This window comes from Heterocephalus glaber, unplaced genomic scaffold, assembly GCF_053883595.1.
Source record: "Heterocephalus glaber isolate CG9 unplaced genomic scaffold, H.glaber_assembly_v1.0 deba00001613, whole genome shotgun sequence".
NCBI classification, from domain to species: domain Eukaryota; kingdom Metazoa; phylum Chordata; class Mammalia; order Rodentia; family Bathyergidae; genus Heterocephalus; species Heterocephalus glaber.
In genome coordinates, this window is record NW_028258384.1 from 19806520 (window position 1) to 19813545 (window position 7026).

General features: G+C 35.8%; 1 non-coding gene across 1 annotated transcript; it reads left to right on the forward strand.

The window, feature by feature from the left end:
• Nucleotides 1-5563: 5563 nt before the first annotated feature.
• On the forward strand, nt 5564-5670 carry LOC147822507 (U6 spliceosomal RNA). Its single transcript, XR_015445615.1, has one exon. It is a non-coding gene; the product is annotated as a U6 spliceosomal RNA (small nuclear RNA).
• Nucleotides 5671-7026: the final 1356 nt, after the last annotated feature.

A 7026-nucleotide genomic window follows, 5' to 3' on the forward strand; every position in this document is an offset into this window, starting at 1 on the left:
CTTTGAACTCGAAGTTGTAAGAATGTGCTGGACAGATAAAATTGAGTTAATGCCACTGAGGCAAACAAATAAAAACAAAAAGTAATGCTGTGAATGCCATTTTCACAGGAAAATAAGACAAAAGATGACCTGAATTGATATAACTATTTTCTTGAGGACAACTTAATTGCAAGACAATAAACATTCTCTTAATGGGCCGGGGATTTAGCTCAGTGGTTTTGCTGCCTGCTGTGCAAGAGCAAGGACCTAAGTTCAATCCCCGGTAGCAAAAAAAAAAAAAAAAATTCTCTTAAAATGTGTTTCTAATGTAATTCTGATATTATAAAGAACGTTTTCAAACCCATGGGATGCCTTGGGGTGAGCCTGAAGATGGCTTTTCATCTCTTTCCTGCTCCCTTTCTCCGCCCTACTCCCTTTCTCCTCCATAGATTATTGTAGGCCCTGGATGGTGTAGACCCTGGATGGCATAGCCCCAGGAAACAGTTACATTGTATCCTTCCCTGTTCCGTTCCTGCACATGCCCCAATCACAAAACAATCACACTACATTCTGCCTAGGCCACGTAGCACTATTTGCCCCTCCTTCTTGTTCTGTTTGCCTTCCACTATAAATAAAGAGTGTGTGGTGCTCCAGGTGACCATTAGCTCCCGAAAAGTTGTGGTTCCACCTGGTCCTAAACTTCAAGAATAGTCTTGGTCTCTTCATCATCTGTTCTTCATCTCCCACCCCTCCCGCCGGCTTTGGACCATATTCTGTGTGGGTCGCGGCATTGGGTCCCTGGAATTGAATACTCATAACTAACTTTTATAAAATTGAAATAAAAAAGCAACTGTGAGAGCTCATCATTTTGAGGACCAAGACCAATAAATTTAGTGGTGTAGCAACACATCAATACAAAGTAATCCATTCCAATCCAAATTCCATGCACACATTTAAGAAACATTTGGTGAGTGCCCACTATGCTCAACACTATTCTGGGTACATACAGCATATTGTGAATAAAAAGGACAAAGATTCCACCCCATTTTACTTATATCTAGAAGAGGAAAGCAAGCAACATAGAAATATACATGTAGTTATATGTTATAATGTCAAATACTGATAAAAATTTATAGTTTTGATAGAGGGTGACAAGGATACACAACTTTACAGAGGGATGATATGTGACATTCGTGTTGAGCGCCATGTACACATATATTGAGGCAGGGAAGAGTTTATCCTGTTCAAGAAGCAGAAAGTGGGCCAGGGTGGCTCTCAACAAAGTGAATGAAAGTGAGAGAAGCACAAACTAAGGCCAGAGAAGCAGACGGGTGCCATTGTTGTAGTATTTTGTAAACCATGGTATAAATTTAAGATTTAATTCTACTGACAATGAAGCTCAATAGATTTTAATCAGGAAAGTGATATAATTTCAGAATGTATCAACATTTTCAAGTTTATTGAAAAATAACATTTTAATTTAAAATTTAGCAATTTCTTAAATCCAATCTTATTGTACATTATGAGATAAAAGAAAAGATTTTCAGAGCTTTACAAAGAGATGCTGTATATGATTCTTTCTGTGGAAACTTCAGAAAAATCATTAAATATAGTTCATTGATATGCATTGAGTATTGTAGGAATGTCACTAAAGATACAAAACTTTTTCACATAAATAATACTTGGAATGAACATTTGTCCAAGCCTCAATCCAAGAATTTATTTTTTTAAATATAGTTCATATATTTGCTGACCTTAACATGATCATTTTTCTTTCTTGTGTTTTTTCCACTTCCCCAAATCACCAGAAACATTTTATTTGCTTGCTTCTTATTCAAATTAAAAGCAAAATTACAGCACTTAATGTCATAGCTAAAGAAAAAAAGAGACAAATGTGTTTTTATTTAAAAATGTAGTTGTAAGAACAAGATCAAAATGCAGGCAAGAATAATGCCATAAATTAGAAAAAATGTTCTCATTTCAAATACTACCTATTTAGAGTGACCTTTCCAAAATTACTTCCCACCTTCTGGCATAGTCATCTTTGATCATACTTTCTCTACTCCCCACCTTGCTTTTTCTAAATTTCACTTATCACAAAGTGTTAGGAGTTTATTGTTTATGTATACTTAATCCTATAATATAAAACTCATTTATGTTTCTAGCAAAGTGCCTGGTTCTTGGAGAGAGCTCATTAAATATTTAATACAAGTCAATCATTCTATCTACAAGTAATTATTAAGCACCCATTAATATATAGTATAAAATTCTATAGATACTCAAAGATTAAACCATTGAACACAACACCCCAAGTACTTATCAGCTAAGATGACATCTATAATGAAGCCTGAATGTAGAATACCTAAAAAGATATTCCATACCTAAAGAAAGTGAACTTACAACAAAAAGAAGGAAATCACTCATTATAGCAATAATTCTTTTTTTGAGTTTGACAAAATTTATTGGTTATTTTAGTAGAGACATTCATTTCAGTCATTTCTCTCCACATCTTGACCTTAGAGAAACATTTCACTTGTGTCAAGAAAAGAGTATGTAGGAGAGGGATGTTATTTTAACAAACAGTAAAATGGACAAAAATGAATAGTTTGCTTACATAAAAGTAAGTTAAAGTTAAATTCATGTAGTTGGATATAATTAAATCATGTAAGAACTAATAATTCTTTTTAAATTTCCATTGTATTACTTGAGGCTTCATCTAAACTTTAATGTAAAAGAACAACTTATTCAGCATACACACAGGTTTCTTCTCTGCAGTTACTAACTATTAAAAAAGAACAGCAAATAACTACCACCAATACAATAGTCTGATGCTGTCTCCAAATTTAACCTTGTAGGAAATCTGAAGGAAATCATTGTATCATTATCCTTATGTCTGTAACTATGTTTTTAAAGATGTGTTTAACTGTCACATTTTAAAAAGTCGATATAGTGTTCCACCACTCCAAGCCAAGAGGTAGGGACTTCCGGGCTGCCATTCCGCCACTCTCAGCCCACAGGTACGGGCTTCTGGGCAGCTGATCCACCACTCCCAGCACAGAGGATGTGAGCCATGTGGGCACCAACAACACTCCCTCCATCGAAATGAGAAGACATATAAACAAGTCTCAAAACCAGACTTCCAAATCACCTGCAGCAACAACAAAGGGAAAGGAGATGGAACACTCTGATACTCAACCACCTGGACTCCGTGAACTGGCAACAAAAGAGGATCTGGAAAAAATGAAATCAGAAATAATTCCTCAGATAACAACAGAGATTGTGCCCATAGTGCAAGACATGATTAATAAAACTAGAGAGGACACAGATTAAAAAAAAAAAAGAAGAAGCTGAGGAACATGATGGAATCCCAACATAGGAAACAAATGGAATCCATAAAACAGATACAGACAGATTTCCTGGAGATTAAAAACTCTTTCAAAAGTCTACACAGCAGAATGAGCCAATGTGAGGACAGAAATTTAGATATAGAAGATAAGATTGCAATTAGTGACCAGGAAAAGAAAAGTTGCTTCAAAATTGTAAGGGGGCATGAGAAATCAATCCAGTAGCTGCTAGATGATGCAAAGAAGAATAACATAAGACTGACTGGAGTTGATGAAGAAACAGGAGAGAGTGCAGATGACATAAAAAAACTGTTCAGAGAAGTAAGGGCAGAAAACTTCCCAAGCAGGGGAAAAGAACTTGACATACAGATAAGTGAGGCATACAGGACTCCAAATAGCCTTGATCAGAAAGAAATCTACACATAGGCATATAATTGTTAAGATTCCAGAAACCCAACAAAAGAAAAAAGTTCTACAAGGAGTTAGAGAAAATAAACAAATCACATACAAAAGGAATCCCATCAGAATCTCAGCAGACTTTGCAATGCAAACCTTCAAGGCAAGAGGAGCCTGGAGTGACATATTCCAAGCCCTAAAGGAAAACAGCCTCCAACCCAGACTGATGTAGCCTGCAAAACTATCTTTCAAAACTGATGGAGAAATAAGATACTTCCATGACAAAGAGCACCTTAGGAACTTCATGAATATCAAACCAGCACTCTAAAAAATTTTAGATAATATCCTAGGAACAGGCAATGTGGATCACAACTCAAGGAAACACAGCATAATGAATCCATTGGGCATGACAAGAAATTAAATGTAAAGGGGGAGAATCCAACAAAAAGAAAAATTCATGACAATGATAATTCAATACGTATCAGTTATGACCATCATTGTTAATGAGTCTTAATTCACCAATCAAAAGAAATACACTGGCAGAATGGGTCAAACAGCAAGATCCAACAATATGCTGATACAAGAAACACACTTAATGCAAAAAGACACTCATAGATTGAAAGTTGAAGGGTGGAAAACAATACTCCATGCAACAGGGACCTGAAAAAAAGCAGGAGTAGCTATTGTCTTTGCAGGTCAAGTGGATTTAAAATCAACACTGATTAAGAGATACAAAGAAGGATTACATCCTTGTAAAGAGCACAATATAACAGGAAGAGATGACAAGCATAAATACCTATGCATCAAATACTAGTGTGCCCAAGTATAAAAAACAAATATTAATGGACAAAAAAAGTCATATATGCACTAATACAATAGTATTGGGGGGCTTCAATACTCCACTGTCACAAATAGATCAACTAAACAAAAAATAAGCAATGAAATACTAGAACGCAGTCAAACTCTTGAACAAATGATCTTAACAGTTGTTTACAGAGTGTTCCACTAAACAAAATCAAAATACACATTCTTTTTAGCTGAATAGAGTTCATTCTCGAAAACAGAACACATACTCACTCATAGAATGTGTTTAAGCAAGCGCAAAAGAATTGATTATCTCCTGTATATTCTCAGACCATAGCATGATGAAATTAGAGATCAATAACAAAAGAAACCCACAAAATTACATAAACACATGGAAACTGAACAACACACTTCTGAATAATCAATGTGTCACACTGGAAATTAAAGAAGAAATAGGAAACTTCATTCAATTAAAGGACAATGACAATACAACATATCGGAATCTATGGGACACAATGAAAGCAGTCTTACAAGGGAAATTCATAGCAGTGAATACTCATATTAGGAAAAGAGAGCGAGCCCCATTAAACAACCTGAGGCTGAACCTCAAGCTTCTGGAAAAAGAAGAGCAGGACAAGCACAAAGCACATAGAAGGGAGGAAATTACAAGGATCAGAGGAGAAATCAATTCAATGGAGAATAAGAGAACAATACAAAAAATTAATGAAGTCGAGTTGGTTCTTCAAAAGAATCAACAAAATTGACAAACCCTTAGCCAACCTTATCAGAAAAAGGAAAGAAAAGCCCCAAATCCATGCAATTAGGAATGAAAAGGGTGAAATTACAACAGACCCAGCAGAAATCCAGAGGCTCATCAATACCTACTTTGAGAACTTATACGCCAATAAGACGGAAAACACAGAAGAAATGGACAGATTCCTAGATACATACGAATTATCAAAGTTGAATGAAGAAAACCTAAAAATTCTAAACAACCCAATATTAACCAATGAAATTGGAAACTTAACTAAAACCTTTTCATGCTCGGTTTGGCAGCAAATATACTAAAATGGGAACAATACAGAGAAGATTAGCATGGCCCCTGCACAAGGATGACACGCAAATTCATGAAGCGTTCCATATTTTTTACACAGCAGAATGAGCCAGTGTGAGGACAGAATTTCAGATATAGAAGATAAGATTGCAATTAGTGACCAGGAAAAGAAAAATTGCTTTAAAATTATAAGGGAACATGGGAAATCAATCCAGCAGCTGCGAGATGATGCAAAAAAGAATAACATAAGACTGATTGGAGTCAGTGAAGAAACAGGAGAGAGTGCAGAGACATAAAAAAAAATGTTCACAGAACTAAAGGCAGAAAACTTCCCAAGAAGGGGAAAAGAACTTGACATACAGATAAGTGAGGCATATAGGACTTCAAATAGCCTTGATTAAAAAAAAACTACACATAGGCATATAATTGTTAAGATTCCAGAAACACAACAGAAGAACAAAGTTCTCCAAGCAGTCCAAGAAAAGAAACAAATCACATACAAAGGAAAGCCCATAAAAGTCACAGCAGACATTTCAATGCAAACCTCCAAGGCAAGAAGAGCTTATAGTTATGAATTTCAAGCCCTAAAGGAAAACAGCCTCCAACCCAGATGGATGTACCCTGCAAAACTATCTTTCAAAATGGATGGAGAAATAAGATACTTTCATGACAAAGAGCACCTTAGGAACTTCGTGAATACCAAACCAGCACTCCAAAGAATTTTACACAATAGCCTAGGAACAGACATTGAGGATCAAAACCCCAGGAAGCAAAGCAGAATGAACCCATCTGGCATGACAAGAAATTAAATGGAAAGGGGGAGAACCCAACAAAAAGACAAAGTCATGGCAATGACAAGCCAATACGTTTCAGTTATAACCATCAACGTTAATGGTCTCAATTCACCAATCAAAAGAAATGGACTGGTAGAATGGGTCAAGAAGCAAAATTCAACAATATGCTGCATAAAAGAAACACACTTCATTCAAAAGTAAACTCATAGACTGAAAGTTATATGGTGGAAAACAATACTGCATGCGAAAGGAACCAGAAAAAAATCAGGAGTAGGTATCCTCTTTGCAGATCAAGTAGATTTCAAACCAACACTAATTAAGAGAGGTGAAGAAGGACACTACATCCTTGTAAAGGGAAGAATCCAAGAGGAAGAGATGACAATCATAAATATCTATGCACCAAACACTAGTGCACCCAACTATATAAAACAAATACTAACAGACATGAAAAGCCATATATGCACTAATACAATTGTAGTGGGGGACCTCAACACCCCACTGTCACAAATAGATAGATCAACTAGACTAAAAATAAGTAATGAAATACTAGAACTCAAACAAACTCTTTAACAAATGAACTTAACAGATGTTTACAGAGTCTTCCACCCCACAAAATCAGAATACACATTCTTCTCAGCTGCACGTGGGTCATTCC